Here is a 27,401-nt window from a genome sequence, read left to right as displayed (position 1 = left end):
TAAATCACACATATCTGCATTCAGCCACCTGTAAATTTGAAAAAATTGGGGTCTATTAGACCCTAGATCTTTCCTCTGCCCTCAAAGCATCTGACCACACCGTTCGGTGTGATAAAATGCTTTCCCACTGGAAATGTTTATATCGGGGAGGGGGGACATTCCCTCCCACTGCTTGTAAAAGCAGTCTAGAGGCTAATTAGCCACTAGGATTGCTTTTACATGAAAGCCGATCACTATCTGAAAAGAATACCAAGATGATACCTAAACCTGCAGGCATCATTCTGGTATAACCATTCAAATTCCAGCAACATACCAGTACGTTGCTGGTCCTTGTTGGACATATATTGTAATTTTTTTTTCATGCAGCCTGTTGGCTGAAGGAAAAAAAAAAGAGATTGATCGGTGGGTATGCCCACCATTAGAATACCTCCCTTCATCCACCCACTTCTAATGGTGGGCATACATGCACCATTTATATATGCCGAAGCATGGGGGCATCCTCCCGCAAAAAAGTTATGCCACGTACACACGGTCGGACTTTTCCATGGGCAAGCCATCTTTCGGAATTTCGACCATATGTATGCGGATTAGGAGCAAAATCGCTCCTCCGTCCCTGCTGCCCCCATGCTTCAGCATATATGCTCTTTTTTTTAACTGTGGTGTTGAAATCACCTCCTACAGCACTGTAGTCACAGCTTTATGTATCGTGAGGGCAAATGCTGTTGCTCTCAAGATGAATAAATCTGCGCTGCAGCTGAATAGTGCATCTGAAAACAAAAAAATGGTAAATCGCACATATTTGCCTTCTGCAACCTGTAAATCACATATCTGCATTCTGCAACCTATAAATCGCACATGACTGCATTCTGAAACCTGTAACTTGCACATATCTGCATTCTGCAGCATTTAAAGCGCACATATCTGCATTCTGAAACCTATATATCGCACATAACTACATTCTGCAACCTGTAAATTGCACACATCTGCATTCTGTAAATCGCACATAACTGCATTCAGCAACCTGTAAATTGCACATATCTGCAACATGTAAATAGCACATATCTGTATTCTGTAAATTGCACATATCTGCTTTCTGCAACCGGTAAATTGCACATAACTGCATTCTTAAATCTGTAAATCGCACATATCTGAATTCTTAAATCTGTAAATTGCACATAGCTGCATTCTGCAATCTGCAATTCGCACATATCTGCATTCTGTAACCTGTAAATCGCACATATCTGCATTCAGCAACCTGTAAATTTGAAAAAATTGGGGGTCTATTAGACCCTAGATCTTACCTCTGCCCTCAAAGCATCTGAACACACCATTCGGTGTGATAAAATGCTTTCCCACTGGATATGTTTATATCGGGGAGGGGGGACATTCCCTCCCACTGCTTGTAAAAGCAGTCTAGAGGCTAATTAGCCACTAGGATTGCTTTTACATGAAAGCCGATCACTATCTGAAAAGAATACCAAGATGATACCTAAACCCGCAGGCATCATTCTGGTATAACCATATAAATTCCAGCAACATACCAGTACGTTGCTGGTCCTTGTTGGACATATATTGTAATTTTTTTTTCATGCAGCCTGTTGGCTGAAGGAAAAAAAAAAGAGATTGATCGGTGGGTATGCCCACCATTAGAATACCTCCCTTCATCCACCCACTTCTAATGGTGGGCATACATGCACCATTTATATATGCCGAAGCATGGGGGCATCCTCCCGTAAAAAAGTTATGCCACGTACACACGGTCGGACTTTTCCACGGGCAAGCCATCTTTCGGAACTTCGACCATATGTATGCGGATTAGGAGCGAAATCGCTCCTCCGCCCCTGCTGCCCCCATGCTTCAGCATATATGCTCTTTTTTTTAACTGTGGTGTTGAAATCACCTCCTACAGCACTGGAGTCACAGCTTTATGTATCGTGAGGGCAAACGCTGTTGCTCTCAAGATAAATAAATCTGAGCTGCAGCTGAATGGCGCATCTGAAAACAAAAAAATGGTAAATCGCACATATTTGCATTCTACAAGCTGTAAATCACATATCTGCATTCTGCAACCTATAAATCGCACATAACTGCATTCTGAAACCTGTAACTTGCACATATCTGCATTCTGCAGCATTTAAAGCGCACATATCTGCATTCTGAAACCTATGAATCGCACATTACTGCATTCTGCAACCTGTGAATTGCACATATCTGCATTCTGTAAATCGCACATAACTGCATTCAGCAACATGTAAATTGCATATATCTGCAACATGTAAATAGTACATATCTGTATTCTGTAAATTGCACATATCTGCATTCTGCAACCGGTAAATTGCACATAACTGCATTCTTAAATCTGTAAATCGCACATATCTGAATTCTTAAATCTGTAAATCGCACATAGCTGCATTCTGAAATCTGCAATTCGCACATATCTGCATTCTGTAACCTGTAATTCAGCCACCTGTAAATTTGAAAAAATTGGGGTCTATTAGACCCTAGATCTTTCCTCTGCCCTCAAAGCATCTGACCACACCGTTCGGTGTGATAAAATGCTTTCCCACTGGAAATGTTTATATCGGGGAGGGGGGACATTCCCTCCCACTGCTTGTAAAAGCAGTCTAGAGGCTAATTAGCCACTAGGATTGCTTTTATATGAAAGCCGATCACTATCTGAAAAGAATACCAAGATGATACCTAAACCCGCAGGCATCATTCTGGTATAACCATTCAAATTCCAGCAACATACCAGTACTTTGCTGGTCCTTGTTGGACATATATTGTAATTTTTTTTTCATGCAGCCTTTTGGCTGAAGGAAAAAAAAAAAGAGATTGATCGGTGGGTATGCCCACCATTAGAATACCTCCCTTCATCCACCCACTTCTAATGGTGGGCATACATGCACCATTTATATATGCCGAAGCATGGGGGCATCCTCCCGCAAAAAAGTTATGCCACGTACACACGGTCGGACTTTTCCATGGGCAAGCCATCTTTCGGAATTTCCACCATATGTATGCGGATTAGGAGCAAAATCGCTCCTCCGTCCCTGCTGCCCCCATGCTTCAGCATATATGCTCTTTTTTTTAACTGTGGTGTTGAAATCACCTCCTACAGCACTGTAGTCACAGCTTTATGTATCGTGAGGGCAAATGCTGTTGCTCTCAAGATAAATAAATCTGCGCTGCAGCTGAATAGCGCATCTGAAAACAAAAAAATGGTAAATCGCACATATTTGCCTTCTGCAACCTGTAAATCACATATCTGCATTCTGCAACCTATAAATCGCACATAACTGCATTCTGAAACCTGTAACTTGCACATATCTGCATTCTGCAGCATTTAAAGCGCACATATCTGCATTCTGAAACCTATATATCGCACATAACTACATTCTGCAACCTGTAAATTGCACACATCTGCATTCTGTAAATCGCACATAACTGCATTCAGCAACCTGTAAATTGCACATATCTGCAACATGTAAATAGCACATATCTGTATTCTGTAAATTGCACATATCTGCTTTCTGCAACCGGTAAATTGCACATAACTGCATTCTTAAATCTGTAAATCGCACATATCTGAATTCTTAAATCTGTAAATTGCACATAGCTGCATTCTGCAATCTGCAATTCGCACATATCTGCATTCTGTAACCTGTAAATCGCACATAACTGCATTCTGAAACCTGTAACTTGCACATATCTGCATTCTGCAGCATTTAAAGCGCACATATCTGCATTCTGAAACCTATGAATCGCACATTACTGCATTCTGCAACCTGTGAATTGCACATATCTGCATTCTGTAAATCGCACATAACTGCATTCATCAACATGTAAATTGCATATGTCTGCAACATGTAAATAGTACATATCTATATTCTGTAAATTGCACATATCTGCATTCTGCAACCGGTAAATTGCACATAACTGCATTCTTAAATCTGTAAATCGCACATATCTGAATTCTTAAATCTGTAAATTGCACATAGCTGCATTCTGCAATCTGCAATTCGCACATATCTGCATTCTGTAACCTGTAAATCGCACATATCTGCATTCAGCAACCTGTAAATTTGAAAAAAATTGGGGGTCTATTAGACCCTAGATCTTACCTCTGCCCTCAAAGCATCTGAACACACCATTCGGTATGATAAAATGCTTTCCCACTGGATATGTTTATATCGGGGAGGGGGGACATTCCCTCCCACTGCTTGTAAAAGCAGTCTAGAGGCTAATTAGCCACTAGGATTGCTTTTACATGAAAGCCGATCACTATCTGAAAAGAATACCAAGATGATACCTAAACCCGCAGGCATCATTCTGGTATAACCATTCAAATTCCAGCAACATACCAGTACGTTGCTGGTCCTTGTTGGACATATATTGTAATTTTTTTTTCATGCAGCCTGTTAGCTGAAGGAAAAAAAAAAGAGATTGATCGGTGGGTATGCCCACCATTAGAATACCTCCCTTCATCCACCCACTTCTAATGGTGGGCATACATGCACCATTTATATATGCCGAAGCATGGGGGCATCCTCCCGCAAAAAAGTTATGCCACGTACACACGGTCGGACTTTTCCACGGGCAAGCCATCTTTCGGAACTTCGACCATATGTATGCGGATTAGGAGCGAAATCGCTCCTCCGCCCCTGCTGCCCCCATGCTTCAGCATATATGCTCTTTTTTTTAACTGTGGTGTTGAAATCACCTCCTACAGCACTGGAGTCACAGCTTTATGTATCGTGAGGGCAAACGCTGTTGCTCTCAAGATAAATAAATCTGAGCTGCAGCTGAATGGCGCATCTGAAAACAAAAAAATGGTAAATCGCACATATTTGCATTCTACAAGCTGTAAATCACATATCTGCATTCTGCAACCTATAAATCGCACATAACTGCATTCTGAAACCTGTAACTTGCACATATCTGCATTCTGCAGCATTTAAAGTGCACATATCTGCATTCTGAAACCTATGAATCGCACATTACTGCATTCTGCAACCTGTGAATTGCACATATCTGCATTCTGTAAATCGCACATAACTGCATTCAGCAACATGTAAATTGCATATATCTGCAACATGTAAATAGTACATATCTGTATTCTGTAAATTGCACATATCTGCATTCTGCAACCGGTAAATTGCACATAACTGCATTCTTAAATCTGTAAATCGCACATATCTGAATTCTTAAATCTGTAAATCGCACATAGCTGCATTCTGAAATCTGCAATTCGCAAATATCTGCATTCTGTAACCTGTAAATCACACATATCTGCATTCAGCCACCTGTAAATTTGAAAAAATTGGGGTCTATTAGACCCTAGATCTTTCCTCTGCCCTCAAAGCATCTGACCACACCGTTCGGTGTGATAAAATGCTTTCCCACTGGAAATGTTTATATCGGGGAGGGGGGACATTCCCTCCCACTGCTTGTAAAAGCAGTCTAGAGGCTAATTAGCCACTAGGATTGCTTTTACATGAAAGCCGATCACTATCTGAAAAGAATACCAAGATGATACCTAAACCCGCAGGCATCATTCTGGTATAACCATTCAAATTCCAGCAACATACCAGTACGTTGCTGGTCCTTGTTGGACATATATTGTAATTTTTTTTTCATGCAGCCTGTTGGCTGAAGGAAAAAAAAAAGAGATTGATCGGTGGGTATGCCCACCATTAGAATACCTCCCTTCATCCACCCACTTCTAATGGTGGGCATACATGCACCATTTATATATGCCGAAGCATGGGGGCATCCTCCCGCAAAAAAGTTATGCCACGTACACACGGTCGGACTTTTCCATGGGCAAGCCATCTTTCGGAATTTCGACCATATGTATGCGGATTAGGAGCAAAATCGCTCCTCCGTCCCTGCTGCCCCCATGCTTCAGCATATATGCTCTTTTTTTAACTGTGGTGTTGAAATCACCTCCTACAGCACTGTAGTCACAGCTTTATGTATCGTGAGGGCAAATGCTGTTGCTCTCAAGATAAATAAATCTGCGCTGCAGCTGAATAGCGCATCTGAAAACAAAAAAATGGTAAATCGCACATATTTGCCTTCTGCAACCTGTAAATCACATATCTGCATTCTGCAACCTATAAATCGCACATGACTGCATTCTGAAACCTGTAACTTGCACATATCTGCATTCTGCAGCATTTAAAGCGCACATATCTGCATTCTGAAACCTATATATCGCACATAACTACATTCTGCAACCTGTAAATTGCACACATCTGCATTCTGTAAATCGCACATAACTGCATTCAGCAACCTGTAAATTGCACATATCTGCAACATGTAAATAGCACATATCTGTATTCTGTAAATTGCACATATCTGCTTTCTGCAACCGGTAAATTGCACATAACTGCATTCTTAAATCTGTAAATCGCACATATCTGAATTCTTAAATCTGTAAATTGCACATAGCTGCATTCTGCAATCTGCAATTCGCACATATCTGCATTCTGTAACCTGTAAATCGCACATATCTGCATTCAGCAACCTGTAAATTTGAAAAAATTGGGGGTCTATTAGACCCTAGATCTTACCTCTGCCCTCAAAGCATCTGAACACGCCATTCGGTGTGATAAAATGCTTTCCCACTGGATATGTTTATATCGGGGAGGGGGGACATTCCCTCCCACTGCTTGTAAAAGCAGTCTAGAGGCTAATTAGCCACTAGGATTGCTTTTACATGAAAGCCGATCACTATCTGAAAAGAATACCAAGATGATACCTAAACCCGCAGGCATCATTCTGTTATAACCATTCAAATTCCAGCAACATACCAGTACGTTGCTGGTCCTTGTTGGACATATATTGTAATTTTTTTTTCATGCAGCCTGTTGGCTGAAGGAAAAAAAAAAAGAGATTGATCGGTGGGTATGCCCACCATTAGAATACCTCCCTTCATCCACCCACTTCTAATGGTGGGCATACATGCACCATTTATATATGCCGAAGCATGGGGGCATCCTCCCGCAAAAAAGTTATGCCACGTACACACGGTCGGACTTTTCCACGGGCAAGCCATCTTTCGGAACTTCGACCATATGTATGCGGATTAGGAGCGAAATCGCTCCTCCGCCCCTGCTGCCCCCATGCTTCAGCATATATGCTCTTTTTTTTAACTGTGGTGTTGAAATCACCTCCTACAGCACTGGAGTCACAGCTTTATGTATCGTGAGGGCAAACGCTGTTGCTCTCAAGATAAATAAATCTGAGCTGCAGCTGAATGGCGCATCTGAAAACAAAAAAATGGTAAATCGCACATATTTGCATTCTACAAGCTGTAAATTACATATCTGCATTCTGCAACCTATAAATCGCACATAACTGCATTCTGAAACCTGTAACTTGCACATATCTGCATTCTGCAGCATTTAAAGCGCACATATCTGCATTCTGAAACCTATGAATCGCACATTACTGCATTCTGCAACCTGTGAATTGCACATATCTGCATTCTGTAAATCGCACATAACTGCATTCAGCAACATGTAAATTGCATATATCTGCAACATGTAAATAGTACATATCTGTATTCTGTAAATTGCACATATCTGCATTCTGCAACCGGTAAATTGCACATAACTGCATTCTTAAATCTGTAAATCGCACATATCTGAATTCTTAAATCTGTAAATCGCACATAGCTGCATTCTGAAATCTGCAATTCGCACATATCTGCATTCTGTAACCTGTAAATCACACATATCTGCATTCAGCCACCTGTAAATTTGAAAAAATTGGGGTCTATTAGACCCTAGATCTTTCCTCTGCCCTCAAAGCATCTGACCACACCGTTCGGTGTGATAAAATGCTTTCCCACTGGAAATGTTTATATCGGGGAGGGGGGACATTCCCTCCCACTGCTTGTAAAAGCAGTCTAGAGGCTAATTAGCCACTAGGATTGCTTTTACATGAAAGCCGATCACTATCTGAAAAGAATACCAAGATGATACCTAAACCCGCAGGCATCATTCTGGTATAACCATTCAAATTCCAGCAACATACCAGTACGTTGCTGGTCCTTGTTGGACATATATTGTAATTTTTTTTTCATGCAGCCTGTTGGCTGAAGGAAAAAAAAAAGAGATTGATCGGTGGGTATGCCCACCATTAGAATACCTCCCTTCATCCACCCACTTCTAATGGTGGGCATACATGCACCATTTATATATGCCGAAGCATGGGGGCATCCTCCCGCAAAAAAGTTATGCCACGTACACACGGTCGGACTTTTCCATGGGCAAGCCATCTTTCGGAATTTCGACCATATGTATGCGGATTAGGAGCAAAATCGCTCCTCCGTCCCTGCTGCCCCCATGCTTCAGCATATATGCTCTTTTTTTTAACTGTGGTGTTGAAATCACCTCCTACAGCACTGTAGTCACAGCTTTATGTATCGTGAGGGCAAATGCTGTTGCTCTCAAGATGAATAAATCTGCGCTGCAGCTGAATAGTGCATCTGAAAACAAAAAAATGGTAAATCGCACATATTTGCCTTCTGCAACCTGTAAATCACATATCTGCATTCTGCAACCTATAAATCGCACATGACTGCATTCTGAAACCTGTAACTTGCACATATCTGCATTCTGCAGCATTTAAAGCGCACATATCTGCATTCTGAAACCTATATATCGCACATAACTACATTCTGCAACCTGTAAATTGCACACATCTGCATTCTGTAAATCGCACATAACTGCATTCAGCAACCTGTAAATTGCACATATCTGCAACATGTAAATAGCACATATCTGTATTCTGTAAATTGCACATATCTGCTTTCTGCAACCGGTAAATTGCACATAACTGCATTCTTAAATCTGTAAATCGCACATATCTGAATTCTTAAATCTGTAAATTGCACATAGCTGCATTCTGCAATCTGCAATTCGCACATATCTGCATTCTGTAACCTGTAAATCGCACATATCTGCATTCAGCAACCTGTAAATTTGAAAAAATTGGGGGTCTATTAGACCCTAGATCTTACCTCTGCCCTCAAAGCATCTGAACACACCATTCGGTGTGATAAAATGCTTTCCCACTGGATATGTTTATATCGGGGAGGGGGGACATTCCCTCCCACTGCTTGTAAAAGCAGTCTAGAGGCTAATTAGCCACTAGGATTGCTTTTACATGAAAGCCGATCACTATCTGAAAAGAATACCAAGATGATACCTAAACCCGCAGGCATCATTCTGGTATAACCATTCAAATTCCAGCAACATACCAGTACGTTGCTGGTCCTTGTTGGACATATATTGTAATTTTTTTTTCATGCAGCCTGTTGGCTGAAGGAAAAAAAAAAAGAGATTGATCGGTGGGTATGCCCACCATTAGAATACCTCCCTTCATCCACCCACTTCTAATGGTGGGCATACATGCACCATTTATATATGCCGAAGCATGGGGGCATCCTCCCGTAAAAAAGTTATGCCACGTACACACGGTCGGACTTTTCCACGGGCAAGCCATCTTTCGGAACTTCGACCATATGTATGCGGATTAGGAGCGAAATCGCTCCTCCGCCCCTGCTGCCCCCATGCTTCAGCATATATGCTCTTTTTTTTAACTGTGGTGTTGAAATCACCTCCTACAGCACTGGAGTCACAGCTTTATGTATCGTGAGGGCAAACGCTGTTGCTCTCAAGATAAATAAATCTGAGCTGCAGCTGAATGGCGCATCTGAAAACAAAAAAATGGTAAATCGCACATATTTGCATTCTACAAGCTGTAAATCACATATCTGCATTCTGCAACCTATAAATCGCACATAACTGCATTCTGAAACCTGTAACTTGCACATATCTGCATTCTGCAGCATTTAAAGCGCACATATCTGCATTCTGAAACCTATGAATCGCACATTACTGCATTCTGCAACCTGTGAATTGCACATATCTGCATTCTGTAAATCGCACATAACTGCATTCAGCAACATGTAAATTGCATATATCTGCAACATGTAAATAGTACATATCTGTATTCTGTAAATTGCACATATCTGCATTCTGCAACCGGTAAATTGCACATAACTGCATTCTTAAATCTGTAAATCGCACATATCTGAATTCTTAAATCTGTAAATCGCACATAGCTGCATTCTGAAATCTGCAATTCGCACATATCTGCATTCTGTAACCTGTAATTCAGCCACCTGTAAATTTGAAAAAATTGGGGTCTATTAGACCCTAGATCTTTCCTCTGCCCTCAAAGCATCTGACCACACCGTTCGGTGTGATAAAATGCTTTCCCACTGGAAATGTTTATATCGGGGAGGGGGGACATTCCCTCCCACTGCTTGTAAAAGCAGTCTAGAGGCTAATTAGCCACTAGGATTGCTTTTACATGAAAGCCGATCACTATCTGAAAAGAATACCAAGATGATACCTAAACCCGCAGGCATCATTCTGGTATAACCATTCAAATTCCAGCAACATACCAGTACGTTGCTGGTCCTTGTTGGACATATATTGTAATTTTTTTTTCATGCAGCCTGTTGGCTGAAGGAAAAAAAAAAAGAGATTGATCGGTGGGTATGCCCACCATTAGAATACCTCCCTTCATCCACCCACTTCTAATGGTGGGCATACATGCACCATTTATATATGCCGAAGCATGGGGGCATCCTCCCGCAAAAAAGTTATGCCACGTACACACGGTCGGACTTTTCCATGGGCAAGCCATCTTTCGGAATTTCCACCATATGTATGCGGATTAGGAGCAAAATCGCTCCTCCGTCCCTGCTGCCCCCATGCTTCAGCATATATGCTCTTTTTTTTAACTGTGGTGTTGAAATCACCTCTTACAGCACTGTAGTCACAGCTTTATGTATCGTGAGGGCAAATGCTGTTGCTCTCAAGATAAATAAATCTGCGCTGCAGCTGAATAGCGCATCTGAAAACAAAAAAATGGTAAATCGCACATATTTGCCTTCTGCAACCTGTAAATCACATATCTGCATTCTGCAACCTATAAATCGCACATAACTGCATTCTGAAACCTGTAACTTGCACATATCTGCATTCTGCAGCATTTAAAGCGCACATATCTGCATTCTGAAACCTATATATCGCACATAACTACATTCTGCAACCTGTAAATTGCACACATCTGCATTCTGTAAATCGCACATAACTGCATTCAGCAACCTGTAAATTGCACATATCTGCAACATGTAAATAGCACATATCTGTATTCTGTAAATTGCACATATCTGCTTTCTGCAACCGGTAAATTGCACATAACTGCATTCTTAAATCTGTAAATCGCACATATCTGAATTCTTAAATCTGTAAATTGCACATAGCTGCATTCTGCAATCTGCAATTCGCACATATCTGCATTCTGTAACCTGTAAATCGCACATAACTGCATTCTGAAACCTGTAACTTGCACATATCTGCATTCTGCAGCATTTAAAGCGCACATATCTGCATTCTGAAACCTATGAATCGCACATTACTGCATTCTGCAACCTGTGAATTGCACATATCTGCATTCTGTAAATCGCACATAACTGCATTCATCAACATGTAAATTGCATATGTCTGCAACATGTAAATAGTACATATCTATATTCTGTAAATTGCACATATCTGCATTCTGCAACCGGTAAATTGCACATAACTGCATTCTTAAATCTGTAAATCGCACATATCTGAATTCTTAAATCTGTAAATCGCACATAGCTGCATTCTGAAATCTGCAATTCGCACATATCTGCATTCTGTAACCTGTAAATCGCACATATCTTCATTCAGCCACCTGTAAATTTGAAAAAATTGGGGTCTATTAGACCCTAGATCTTTCCTCTGCCCTCAAAGCATCTGAACACACCATTCGGTGTGATAAAATGCTTTCCCACTGGATATGTTTATATCGGGGAGGGGGACATTCCCTCCCACTGCTTGTAAAAGCAGTCTAGAGGCTAATTAGCCACTAGGATTGCTTTTACATGAAAGCCGATCACTATCTGAAAAGAATACCAAGATGATACCTAAACCCGCAGGCATCATTCTGGTATAACCATTCAAATTCCAGCAACATACCAGTACGTTGCTGGTCCTTGTTGGACATATATTGTAATTTTTTTTTCATGCAGCCTGTTGGCTGAAGGAAAAAAAAAAGAGATTGATCGGTGGGTATGCCCACCATTAGAATACCTCCCTTCATCCACCCACTTCTAATGGTGGGCATACATGCACCATTTATATATGCCGAAGCATGGGGGCATCCTCCCGCAAAAAAGTTATGCCACGTACACACGGTCGGACTTTTCCACGGGCAAGCCATCTTTTGGAACTTCGATCATATGTATGAGGATTAGGAGCGAAATCGCTCCTCCGCCCCTGCTGCCCCAATGCTTCAGCATATATGCTCTTTTTTTTTTAACTGTGGTGTTGAAATCACCTCCTACAGCACTGGAGTCACAGCTTTATGTATCGTGAGGGCAAACGCTGTTGCTCTCAAGATAAATAAATCTGAGCTGCAGCTGAATGGCGCATCTGAAAACAAAAAAATGGTAAATCGCACATATTTGCATTCTACAAGCTGTAAATCACATATCTGCATTCTGCAACCTATAAATCGCACATAACTGCATTCTGAAACCTGTAACTTGCACATATCTGCATTCTGCAGCATTTAAAGCGCACATATCTGCATTCTGAAACCTATGAATCGCACATTACTGCATTCTGCAACCTGTGAATTGCACATATCTGCATTCTGTAAATCGCACATAACTGCATTCAGCAACATGTAAATTGCATATATCTGCAACATGTAAATAGTACATATCTGTATTCTGTAAATTGCACATATCTGCATTCTGCAACCGGTAAATTGCACATAACTGCATTCTTAAATCTGTAAATCGCACATATCTGAATTCTTAAATCTGTAAATCGCACATAGCTGCATTCTGAAATCTGCAATTCGCACATATCTGCATTCTGTAACCTGTAAATCACACATATCTGCATTCAGCCACCTGTAAATTTGAAAAAATTGGGGTCTATTAGACCCTAGATCTTTCCTCTGCCCTCAAAGCATCTGACCACACCGTTCGGTGTGATAAAATGCTTTCCCACTGGAAATGTTTATATCGGGGAGGGGGGACATTCCCTCCCACTGCTTGTAAAAGCAGTCTAGAGGCTAATTAGCCACTAGGATTGCTTTTACATGAAAGCCGATCACTATCTGAAAAGAATACCAAGATGATACCTAAACCCGCAGGCATCATTCTGGTATAACCATTCAAATTCCAGCAACATACCAGTACGTTGCTGGTCCTTGTTGGACATATATTGTAATTTTTTTTTCATGCAGCCTGTTGGCTGAAGGAAAAAAAAAAGAGATTGATCGGTGGGTATGCCCACCATTAGAATACCTCCCTTCATCCACCCACTTCTAATGGTGGGCATACATGCACCATTTATATATGCCGAAGCATGGGGGCATCCTCCCGCAAAAAAGTTATGCCACGTACACACGGTCGGACTTTTCCACGGGCAAGCCATCTTTTGGAACTTCGATCATATGTATGAGGATTAGGAGCGAAATCGCTCCTCCGCCCCTGCTGCCCCAATGCTTCAGCATATATGCTCTTTTTTTTTTAACTGTGGTGTTGAAATCACCTCCTACAGCACTGGAGTCACAGCTTTATGTATCGTGAGGGCAAACGCTGTTGCTCTCAAGATAAATAAATCTGAGCTGCAGCTGAATGGCGCATCTGAAAACAAAAAAATGGTAAATCGCACATATTTGCATTCTACAAGCTGTAAATCACATATCTGCATTCTACAACCTATAAATCGCACATAACTGCATTCTGAAACCTGTAACTTGCACATATCTGCATTCTGCAGCATTTAAAGCGCACATATCTGCATTCTGAAACCTATGAATCGCACATTACTGCATTCTGCAACCTGTGAATTGCACATATCTGCATTCTGTAAATCGCACATAACTGCATTCAGCAACATGTAAATTGCATATATCTGCAACATGTAAATAGTACATATCTATATTCTGTAAATTGCACATATCTGCATTCTGCAACCGGTAAATTGCACATAACTGCATTCTTAAATCTGTAAATCGCACATATCTGAATTCTTAAATCTGTAAATCGCACATAGCTGCATTCTGAAATCTGCAATTCGCACATATCTGCATTCTGTAACCTGTAAATCGCACATATCTGCATTCAGCCACCTGTAAATTTGAAAAAATCGGGGTCTATTAGACCCTAGATCTTTCCTCTGCCCTCAAAGCATCTGACCACACCGTTCGGTGTGATAAAATGCTTTCCCACTGGAAATGTTTATATCGGGGAGGGGGGACATTCTCTCCCACTGCTTGTAAAAGCAGTCTAGAGGCTAATTAGCCACTAGGATTGCTTTTACATGAAAGCCGATCACTATCTGAAAAGAATACCAAGATGATACCTAAACCCGCAGGCATCATTCTGGTATAACCATTCAAATTCCAGCAACATACCAGTACGTTGCTGGTCCTTGTTGGACATATATTGTAATTTTTTTTTCATGCAGCCTGTTGGCTGAAGGAAAAAAAAAAGAGATTGATCGGTGGGTATGCCCACCATTAGAATACCTCCCTTCATCCACCCACTTCTAATGGTGGGCATACATGCACCATTTATATATGCCGAAGCATGGGGGCATCCTCCCGCAAAAAAGTTATGCCACGTACACACGGTCGGACTTTTCCACGGGCAAGCCATCTTTCGGAACTTCGACCATATGTATGCGGATTAGGAGCGAAATCGCTCCTCCGCCCCTGCTGCCCCCATGCTTCAGCATATATGCTCTTTTTTTTTTAACTGTGGTGTTGAAATCACCTCCTACAGCACTGGAGTCACAGCTTTATGTATCGTGAGGGCAAACGCTGTTGCTCTCAAGATAAATAAATCTGAGCTGCAGCTGAATGGCGCATCTGAAAACAAAAAAATGGTAAATCGCACATATTTGCATTCTACAAGCTGTAAATCACATATCTGCATTCTGCAACCTATAAATCGCACATAACTGCATTCTGAAACCTGTAACTTGCACATATCTGCATTCTGCAGCATTTAAAGCGCACATATCTGCATTCTGAAACCTATGAATCGCACATTACTGCATTCTGCAACCTGTGAATTGCACATATCTGCATTCTGTAAATCGCACATAACTGCATTCAGCAACATGTATATTGCATATATCTGCAACATGTAAATAGTACATATCTGTATTCTGTAAATTGCACATATCTGCATTCTGCAACCGGTAAATTGCACATAACTGCATTCTTAAATCTGTAAATCGCACATATCTGAATTCTTAAATCTGTAAATCGCACATAGCTGCATTCTGAAATCTGCAATTCGCACATATCTGCATTCTGCATTCTGTAACCTGTAAATCGCACATATCTGCATTCAGCCACCTGTAAATTTGAAAAAATTGGGGTCTATTAGACCCTAGATCTTTCCTCTGCCCTCAAAGCATCTGACCACACCGTTCGGTGTGATAAAATGCTTTCCCACTGGAAATGTTTATATCCGGGAGGGGGAACATTCCCTCCCACTGCTTGTAAAAGCAGTCTAGAGGCTAATTAGCCACTAGGATTGCTTTTACGTGAAAGCCGATCACTATCTGAAAAGAATACCAAGATGATACCTAAACCCGCAGGCATCATTCTGGTATAACCATTCAAATTCCAGCAACATACCAGTACGTTGCTGGTCCTTGTTGGACATATAATGTAATTTTTTTTTCATGCAGCCTGTTGGCTGAAGAAAAAAAAAAAGAGATTGATCGGTGGGTATGCCCACCATTAGAATACCTCCCTTCATCCACCCACTTCTAATGGTGGGCATACATGCACCATTTATATATGCCGAAGCATGGGGGCATCCTACCGCAAAAAAGTTATGCCACGTACACACGGTCGGACTTTTCCACGGGCAAGCCATCTTTCGGAATTTCGACCATATGTATGCGGATTAGGAGCAAAATCGCTCCTCCGTCCCTGCTGCCCCCATGCTTCAGCATATATGCTCTTTTTTTTTAACTGTGGTGTTGAAATCACCTCCTACAGCACTGGAGTCACAGCTTTATGTATCCTGAGGGCAAATGCTGCTGCTCTCAAGATAAATAAATCTGCGCTGCAGCTTAATGGCGCATCTGAAAACAAAAAAATGGTAAATCGCACATATTTGCATTCTACAAGCTGTAAATCACATATCTGCATTCTGCAACCTATAAATCGCACATAACTGCATTCTGAAACCTGTAACTTGCACATATCTGCATTCTGCAGCATTTAAATCGCACATATCTGCATTCTGAAACCTATAAATCGCACATAACTGCATTCTGCAACCTGTAAATTGCACATATCTGCATTCTGTAAATCGCACATAACTGCATTCAGCAACCTGTAAATTGCACATATCTGCAACATGTAAATAGCACATATCTGTATTCTGTAAATTGCACATATCTGCATTCTGCAACCGGTAAATTGCACATATCTGAATTCTTAAATCTGTAAATCGCACATATCTGAGTTCTTAAATCTGTAAATCGCGCATAGCTGCATTCTGAAATCTGCAATTCGCACATATCTGCATTCTGTAACCTGTAAATCGCACATATCTGCATTCAGCAACCTGGAAATTTGAAAAAATTGGGGGTCTATTAGACCCTAGATCTTACCTCTGCCCTCAAAGCATCTGACCACACGGTTCGGTGTGATAAAATGCTTTCCCACTGGAAATGTTTATATCCAGGAGGGGGGGCATTCCCTCCCACTGCTTGTAAAAGCAGTCTAGAGGCTAATTAGCCACTAGGATTGCTTTTACATGAAAGCCGATCACTATCTGAAAAGAATACCAAGATGATACCTAAACCCGCAGGCATCATTCTGGTATAACCATTCAAATTCCAGCAACATACCAGTACGTTGCTGGTCCTTGTTGGACATATATTGTAATTTTTTTTCATGCAGCCTGTTGGCTGAAGGAAAAAAAAAGAGATTGATCGGTGGGTATGCCCACCATTAGAATACCTCCCTTCATCCACCCACTTCTAATGGTGGGCATACATGCACCATTTATATATGCCGAAGCATGGGGGCATCCTCCCGCAAAAAAGTTATGCCACGTACACACGGTCGGACTTTTCCACGGGCAAGCCATCTTTCGGAACTTCGACCATATGTATGCGGATTAGGAGCGAAATCGCTCCTCCGCCCCTGCTGCCCCCATGCTTCAGCATATATGCTCTTTTTTTAACTGTGGTGTTGAAATCACCTCCTAGAGCACTGGAGTCACAGCTTAATGTATCGTGAGGGCAAACGCTGTTGTTCTCAAGATAAAAAATATCTGCGCTGCAGCTGAATGGTGCACCTGAAAACAAAAAATGGTAAATCGCACATATATTTGCATTCTGCAACCTGTAAATCACATATCTGCATTCAGCAACCTGTAAATTTGAAAAAATTGGGGGTCTATTAGACCCTAGATCTTTCCTCTGCCCTCAAAGCATCTGACCACACCGTTCGGTGTGATAAAATGCTTTCCCACTGGAAATGTTTATATCCGGGAGGGGGGACATTCCCTCCCACTGCTTGTAAAAGCAGTCTAGAGGCTAATTAGCCACTAGGATTGCTTTTACATGAAAGCCGATCACTATCTGAAAAGAATACCAAGATGATACCTAAACCCGCAGGCATCATTCTGGTATAACCATTCAAATTCCAGCAACATACCAGTACGTTGCTGGTCCTTGTTGGACATATATTGTAATTTTTTTTTCATGCAGCCTGTTGGCTGAAGGAAAAAAAAAAGAGATTGATCGGTGGGTATGCCCACCATTAGAATACCTCCCTTCATCCACCCACTTCTAATGGTGGGCATACATGCACCATTTATATATGCCGAAGCATGGGGGCATCCTCCCGCAAAAAAGTTATGCCACGTACACACGGTCGGACTTTTCCACGGGCAAGCCATCTTTCGAGAACTTCGACCATATGTATGCGGATAAGGAGCGAAATCGCTCCTCCGCCCCTGCTGCCCCCATGCTTCAGCATATATGCTCTTTTTTTTTAACTGTGGTGTTGAAATCACCTCCTACAGCACTGGAGTCACAGCTTTATGTATCGTGAGGGCAAACGCTGTTGCTCTCAAGATAAATAAATCTGAGCTGCAGCTGAATGGCGCATCTGAAAACAAAAAAATGGTAAATCGCACATATTTGCATTCTACAAGCTGTAAATCACATATCTGCATTCTACAACCTATAAATCGCACATAACTGCATTCTGAAACCTGTAACTTGCACATATCTGCATTCTGCAGCATTTAAAGCGCACATATCTGCATTCTGAAACCTATGAATCGCACATTACTGCATTCTGCAACCTGTGAATTGCACATATCTGCATTCTGTAAATCGCACATAACTGCATTCAGCAACATGTAAATTGCATATATCTGCAACATGTAAATAGTACATATCTATATTCTGTAAATTGCACATATCTGCATTCTGCAACTGGTAAATTGCACATAACTGCATTCTTAAATCTGTAAATCGCACATATCTGAATTCTTAAATCTGTAAATCGCACATAGCTGCATTCTGAAATCTGCAATTCGCACATATCTGCATTCTGTAACCTGTAAATCGCACATATCTGCATTCAGCAACCTGTAAATTTGAAAAAATTGGGGGTCTATTAGACCCTAGATCTTACCTCTGCCCTCAAAGCATCTGACCACACCGTTCGGTGTGATAAAATGCTTTCCCACTGGAAATGTTTATATCCAGGAGGGGGGACATTCCCTCCCACTGCTTGTAAAAGCAGTCTAGAGGCTAATTAGCCACTGGGATTGCTTTTACATGAAAGCCGATCACTATCTGAAAAGAATACCAAGATGATACCTAAACCCGCAGGCATCATTCTGGTATAACCATTCAAATTCCAGCAACATACCAGTACGTTGCTGGTCCTTGTTGGACATATATTGTAATTTTTTTTCATGCAGCCTGTTGGCTGAAGGAAAAAAAAGAGATTGATCGGTGGGTATGCCCACCATTAGAATACCTCCCTTCATCCACCCACTTCTAATGGTGGGCATACATGCACCATTTATATATGCCGAAGCATGGGGGCATCCTCCCGCAAAAAAGTTATGCCACGTACACACGGTCGGACTTTTCCATGGGCAAGCCATCTTTCGGAATTTCGACCATATGTATGCGGATTAGGAGCAAAATCGCTCCTCCGTCCCTGCTGCCCCCATGCTTCAGCATATATGCTCTTTTTTTTAACTGTGGTGTTGAAATCACCTCCTACAGCACTGTAGTCACAGCTTTATGTATCGTGAGGGCAAATGCTGTTGCTCTCAAGATAAATAAATCTACGCTGCAGCTGAATAGCGCATCTGAAAACAAAAAAATGGTAAATCGCACATATTTGCCTTCTGCAACCTGTAAATCACATATCTGCATTCTGCAACCTATAAATCGCACATAACTGCATTCTGAAACCTGTAACTTGCACATATCTGCATTCTGCAGCATTTAAAGCGCACATATCTGCATTCTGAAACCTATATATCGCACATAACTACATTCTGCAACCTGTAAATTGCACACATCTGCATTCTGTAAATCGCACATAACTGCATTCAGCAACCTGTAAATTGCACATATCTGCAACATGTAAATAGCACATATCTGTATTCTGTAAATTGCACATATCTGCTTTCTGCAACCGGTAAATTGCACATAACTGCATTCTTAAATCTGTAAATCGCACATATCTGAATTCTTAAATCTGTAAATTGCACATAGCTGCATTCTGAAATCTGCAATTCGCACATATCTGCATTCTGTAACCTGTAAATCGCACATATCTGCATTCAGCCACCTGTAAATTTGAAAAAATTGGGGTCTATTAGACCCTAGATCTTTCCTCTGCCCTCAAAGCATCTGACCACACCGTTCGGTGTGATAAAATGCTTTCCCACTGGAAATGTTTATATCGGGGAGGGGGGACATTCCCTCCCACTGCTTGTAAAAGCAGTCTAGAGGCTAATTAGCCACTAGGATTGCTTTTACATGAAAGCCGATCACTATCTGAAAAGAATACCAAGATGATACCTAAACCCGCAGGCATCATTCTGGTATAACCATTCAAATTCCAGCAACATACCAGTACGTTGCTGGTCCTTGTTGGACATATATTGTAATTTTTTTTTCATGCAGCCTGTTGGCTGAAGGAAAAAAAAAAGAGATTGATCGGTGGGTATGCCCACCATTAGAATACCTCCCTTCATCCACCCACTTCTAATGGTGGGCATACATGCACCATTTATATATGCCGAAGCATGGGGGCATCCTCCCGCAAAAAAGTTATGCCACGTACACACGGTCGGACTTTTCCACGGGCAAGCCATCTTTCGGAACTTCGACCATATGTATGCGGATTAGGAGCGAAATCGCTCCTCCGCCCCTGCTGCCCCCATGCTTCAGCATATATGCTCTTTTTTTTTAACTGTGGTGTTGAAATCACCTCCTACAGCACTGGAGTCACAGCTTTATGTATCGTGAGGGCAAACGCTGTTGCTCTCAAGATAAATAAATCTGAGCTGCAGCTGAATGGCGCATCTGAAAACAAAAAAATGGTAAATCGCACATATTTGCATTCTACAAGCTGTAAATCACATATCTGCATTCTGCAACCTATAAATCGCACATAACTGCATTCTGAAACCTGTAACTTGCACATATCTGCATTCTGCAGCATTTAAAGCGCACATATCTGCATTCTGAAACCTATGAATCGCACATTACTGCATTCTGCAACCTGTGAATTGCACATATCTGCATTCTGTAAATCGCACATAACTGCATTCAGCAACATGTAAATTGCATATATCTGCAACATGTAAATAGTACATATCTATATTCTGTAAATTGCACATATCTGCATTCTGCAACCGGTAAATTGCACATAACTCCATTCTTAAATCTGTAAATCGCACATATCTGAATTCTTAAATCTGTAAATCGCACATAGCTGCATTCTGAAATCTGCAATTCGCACATATCTGCATTCTGTAACCTGTAAATCGCACATATCTGCATTCAGCCACCTGTAAATTTGAAAAAATTGGGGTCTATTAGACCCTAGATCTTTCCTCTGCCCTCAAAGCATCTGACCACACCGTTCGGTGTGATAAAATGCTTTCCCACTGGAAATGTTTATATCGGGGAGGGGGGACATTCCCTCCCACTGCTTGTAAAAGCAGTCTAGAGGCTAATTAGCCACTAGGATTGCTTTTACATGAAAGCCGATCACTATCTGAAAAGAATACCAAGATGATACCTAAACCCACAGGCATCATTCTGGTATAACCATTCAAATTCCAGCAACATACCAGTACGTTGCTGGTCCTTGTTGGACATATATTGTAATTTTTTTTTTCATGCAGCCTGTTGGCTGAAGGAAAAAAAAAAAGAGATTGATCGGTGGGTATGCCCACCATTAGAATACCTCCCTTCATCCATCCACTTCTAATGGTGGGCATACATGCACCATTTATATATGCCGAAGCATGGGGGCATCCTCCCGCAAAAAAGTTATGCCACGTACACACGGTCGGACTTTTCCACGGGCAAGCCATCTTTCGGAATTTCCACCATATGTATGCGGATTAAGAGCAAAATCGCTCCTCCGTCCCTGCTGCCCCCATGCTTCAGCATATATGCTCTTTTTTTTTAACTGTGGTGTTGAAATCACCTCCTACAGCACTGGAGTCACAGCTTTATGTATCCTGAGGGCAAATGCTGCTGCTCTCAAGATAAATAAATCTGCGCTGCAGCTGAATGGCGCATCTGAAAACAAAAAAATGGTAAATCGCACATATTTGCATTCTACAAGCTGTAAATCACATATCTGCATTCTGCAACCTATAAATCGCACATAACTGCATTCTGAAACCTGTAACTTGCACATATCTGCATTCTGCGGCATTTAAATCGCACATATCTGCATTCTGAAACCTATAAATCGCACATAACTGCATTCAGCAACCTGTAAATTGCACATATCTGCATTCTGTAAATCGCACATAACTGCATTCAGCAACCTGTAAATTGCACATATCTGCAACATGTAAATAGCACATATCTGTATTCTGTAAACTGCACATATCTGCATTCTGCAACCGGTAAATTGCACATATCTGAATTCTTAAATCTGTAAATCGCACATATCTGAGTTCTTAAATCTGTAAATCGCGCATAGCTGCATTCTGAAATCTGCAATTCGCACATATCTGCATTCTGTAACCTGTAAATCGCACATATCTGCATTCAGCAACCTGTAAATTTGAAAAAATTGGGGGTCTATTAGACCCTAGATCTTACCTCTGCCCTCAAAGCATCTGACCACACCGTTCGGTGTGATAAAATGCTTTCCCACTGGAAATGTTTATATCCAGGAGGGGGGACATTCCCTCCCACTGCTTGTAAAAGCAGTCTAGAGGCTAATTAGCCACTGGGATTGCTTTTACATGAAAGCCGATCACTATCTGAAAAGAATACCAAGATGATACCTAAACCCGCAGGCATCATTCTGGTATAACCATTCAAATTCCAGCAACATACCAGTACGTTGCTGGTCCTTGTTGGACATATATTGTAATTTTTTTTCATGCAGCCTGTTGGCTGAAGGAAAAAAAAGAGATTGATCGGTGGGTATGCCCACCATTAGAATACCTCCCTTCATCCACCCACTTCTAATGGTGGGCATACATGCACCATTTATATATGCCGAAGCATGGGGGCATCCTCCCGCAAAAAAGTTATGCCACGTACACACGGTCGGACTTTTCCATGGGCAAGCCATCTTTCGGAATTTCGACCATATGTATGCGGATTAGGAGCAAAATCGCTCCTCCGTCCCTGCTGCCCCCATGCTTCAGCATATATGCTCTTTTTTTTAACTGTGGTGTTGAAATCACCTCCTACAGCACTGTAGTCACAGCTTTATGTATCGTGAGGGCAAATGCTGTTGCTCTCAAGATAAATAAATCTACGCTGCAGCTGAATAGCGCATCTGAAAACAAAAAAATGGTAAATCGCACATATTTGCCTTCTGCAACCTGTAAATCACATATCTGCATTCTGCAACCTATAAATCGCACATAACTGCATTCTGAAACCTGTAACTTGCACATATCTGCATTCTGCAGCATTTAAAGCGCACATATCTGCATTCTGAAACCTATATATCGCACATAACTACATTCTGCAACCTGTAAATTGCACACATCTGCATTCTGTAAATCGCACATAACTGCATTCAGCAACCTGTAAATTGCACATATCTGCAACATGTAAATAGCACATATCTGTATTCTGTAAATTGCACATATCTGCTTTCTGCAACCGGTAAATTGCACATAACTGCATTCTTAAATCTGTAAATCGCACATATCTGAATTCTTAAATCTGTAAATTGCACATAGCTGCATTCTGAAATCTGCAATTCGCACATATCTGCATTCTGTAACCTGTAAATCGCACATATCTGCATTCAGCCACCTGTAAATTTGAAAAAATTGGGGTCTATTAGACCCTAGATCTTTCCTCTGCCCTCAAAGCATCTGACCACACCGTTCGGTGTGATAAAATGCTTTCCCACTGGAAATGTTTATATCGGGGAGGGGGGACATTCCCTCCCACTGCTTGTAAAAGCAGTCTAGAGGCTAATTAGCCACTAGGATTGCTTTTACATGAAAGCCGATCACTATCTGAAAAGAATACCAAGATGATACCTAAACCCGCAGGCATCATTCTGGTATAACCATTCAAATTCCAGCAACATACCAGTACGTTGCTGGTCCTTGTTGGACATATATTGTAATTTTTTTTTCATGCAGCCTGTTGGCTGAAGGAAAAAAAAAAGAGATTGATCGGTGGGTATGCCCACCATTAGAATACCTCCCTTCATCCACCCACTTCTAATGGTGGGCATACATGCACCATTTATATATGCCGAAGCATGGGGGCATCCTCCCGCAAAAAAGTTATGCCACGTACACACGGTCGGACTTTTCCACGGGCAAGCCATCTTTCGGAACTTCGACCATATGTATGCGGATTAGGAGCGAAATCGCTCCTCCGCCCCTGCTGCCCCCATGCTTCAGCATATATGCTCTTTTTTTTTAACTGTGGTGTTGAAATCACCTCCTACAGCACTGGAGTCACAGCTTTATGTATCGTGAGGGCAAACGCTGTTGCTCTCAAGATAAATAAATCTGAGCTGCAGCTGAATGGCGCATCTGAAAACAAAAAAATGGTAAATCGCACATATTTGCATTCTACAAGCTGTAAATCACATATCTGCATTCTGCAACCTATAAATCGCACATAACTGCATTCTGAAACCTGTAACTTGCACATATCTGCATTCTGCAGCATTTAAAGCGCACATATCTGCATTCTGAAACCTATGAATCGCACATTACTGCATTCTGCAACCTGTGAATTGCACATATCTGCATTCTGTAAATCGCACATAACTGCATTCAGCAACATGTAAATTGCATATATCTGCAACATGTAAATAGTACATATCTATATTCTGTAAATTGCACATATCTGCATTCTGCAACCGGTAAATTGCACATAACTCCATTCTTAAATCTGTAAATCGCACATATCTGAATTCTTAAATCTGTAAATCGCACATAGCTGCATTCTGAAATCTGCAATTCGCACATATCTGCATTCTGTAACCTGTAAATCGCACATATCTGCATTCAGCCACCTGTAAATTTGAAAAAATTGGGGTCTATTAGACCCTAGATCTTTCCTCTGCCCTCAAAGCATCTGACCACACCGTTCGGTGTGATAAAATGCTTTCCCACTGGAAATGTTTATATCGGGGAGGGGGGACATTCCCTCCCACTGCTTGTAAAAGCAGTCTAGAGGCTAATTAGCCACTAGGATTGCTTTTACATGAAAGCCGATCACTATCTGAAAAGAATACCAAGATGATACCTAAACCCACAGGCATCATTCTGGTATAACCATTCAAATTCCAGCAACATACCAGTACGTTGCTGGTCCTTGTTGGACATATATTGTAATTTTTTTTTTCATGCAGCCTGTTGGCTGAAGGAAAAAAAAAAAGAGATTGATCGGTGGGTATGCCCACCATTAGAATACCTCCCTTCATCCATCCACTTCTAATGGTGGGCATACATGCACCATTTATATATGCCGAAGCATGGGGGCATCCTCCCGCAAAAAAGTTATGCCACGTACACACGGTCGGACTTTTCCACGGGCAAGCCATCTTTCGGAATTTCCACCATATGTATGCGGATTAAGAGCAAAATCGCTCCTCCGTCCCTGCTGCCCCCATGCTTCAGCATATATGCTCTTTTTTTTTAACTGTGGTGTTGAAATCACCTCCTACAGCACTGGAGTCACAGCTTTATGTATCCTGAGGGCAAATGCTGCTGCTCTCAAGATAAATAAATCTGCGCTGCAGCTGAATGGCGCATCTGAAAACAAAAAAATGGTAAATCGCACATATTTGCATTCTACAAGCTGTAAATCACATATCTGCATTCTGCAACCTATAAATCGCACATAACTGCATTCTGAAACCTGTAACTTGCACATATCTGCATTCTGCGGCATTTAAATCGCACATATCTGCATTCTGAAACCTATAAATCGCACATAACTGCATTCAGCAACCTGTAAATTGCACATATCTGCATTCTGTAAATCGCACATAACTGCATTCAGCAACCTGTAAATTGCACATATCTGCAACATGTAAATAGCACATATCTGTATTCTGTAAACTGCACATATCTGCATTCTGCAACCGGTAAATTGCACATATCTGAATTCTTAAATCTGTAAATCGCACATATCTGAGTTCTTAAATCTGTAAATCGCGCATAGCTGCATTCTGAAATCTGCAATTCGCACATATCTGCATTCTGTAACCTGTAAATCGCACATATCTGCATTCAGCAACCTGTAAATTTGAAAAAATTGGGGGTCTATTAGACCCTAGATCTTACCTCTGCCCTCAAAGCATCTGACCACACCGTTCGGTGTGATAAAATGCTTTCCCACTGGAAATGTTTATATCCAGGAGGGGGGACATTCCCTCCCACTGCTTGTAAAAGCAGTCTAGAGGCTAATTAGCCACTGGGATTGCTTTTACATGAAAGCCGATCACTATCTGAAAAGAATACCAAGATGATACCTAAACCCGCAGGCATCATTCTGGTATAACCATTCAAATTCCAGCAACATACCAGTACGTTGCTGGTCCTTGTTGGACATATATTGTAATTTTTTTTCATGCAGCCTGTTGGCTGAAGGAAAAAAAAGAGATTGATCGGTGGGTATGCCCACCATTAGAATACCTCCCTTCATCCACCCACTTCTAATGGTGGGCATACATGCACCATTTATATATGCCGAAGCATGGGGGCATCCTCCCGCAAAAAAGTTATGCCACGTACACACGGTCGGACTTTTCCATGGGCAAGCCATCTTTCGGAATTTCGACCATATGTATGCGGATTAGGAGCAAAATCGCTCCTCCGTCCCTGCTGCCCCCATGCTTCAGCATATATGCTCTTTTTTTTAACTGTGGTGTTGAAATCACCTCCTACAGCACTGTAGTCACAGCTTTATGTATCGTGAGGGCAAATGCTGTTGCTCTCAAGATAAATAAATCTACGCTGCAGCTGAATAGCGCATCTGAAAACAAAAAAATGGTAAATCGCACATATTTGCCTTCTGCAACCTGTAAATCACATATCTGCATTCTGCAACCTATAAATCGCACATAACTGCATTCTGAAACCTGTAACTTGCACATATCTGCATTCTGCAGCATTTAAAGCGCACATATCTGCATTCTGAAACCTATATATCGCACATAACTACATTCTGCAACCTGTAAATTGCACACATCTGCATTCTGTAAATCGCACATAACTGCATTCAGCAACCTGTAAATTGCACATATCTGCAACATGTAAATAGCACATATCTGTATTCTGTAAATTGCACATATCTGCTTTCTGCAACCGGTAAATTGCACATAACTGCATTCTTAAATCTGTAAATCGCACATATATGAATTCTTAAATCTGTAAATTGCACATAGCTGCATTCTGCAATCTGCAATTCGCACATATCTGCATTCTGTAACCTGTAAATCGCACATATCTGCATTCAGCAACCTGTAAATTTGAAAAAATTGGGGGTCTTTTAGAC

This window comes from Lithobates pipiens, unplaced genomic scaffold (genome assembly GCF_037356315.1).
Source record: "Lithobates pipiens isolate NorthernLeopardFrog02 unplaced genomic scaffold, aLitPip1_a1.2 Scaffold_18, whole genome shotgun sequence".
Taxonomy (NCBI): Eukaryota; Metazoa; Chordata; class Amphibia; order Anura; family Ranidae; genus Lithobates; species Lithobates pipiens.
The sequence above is the reverse complement of the archived record's forward strand: the minus strand, read 5'-3'. Positions refer to the sequence as shown.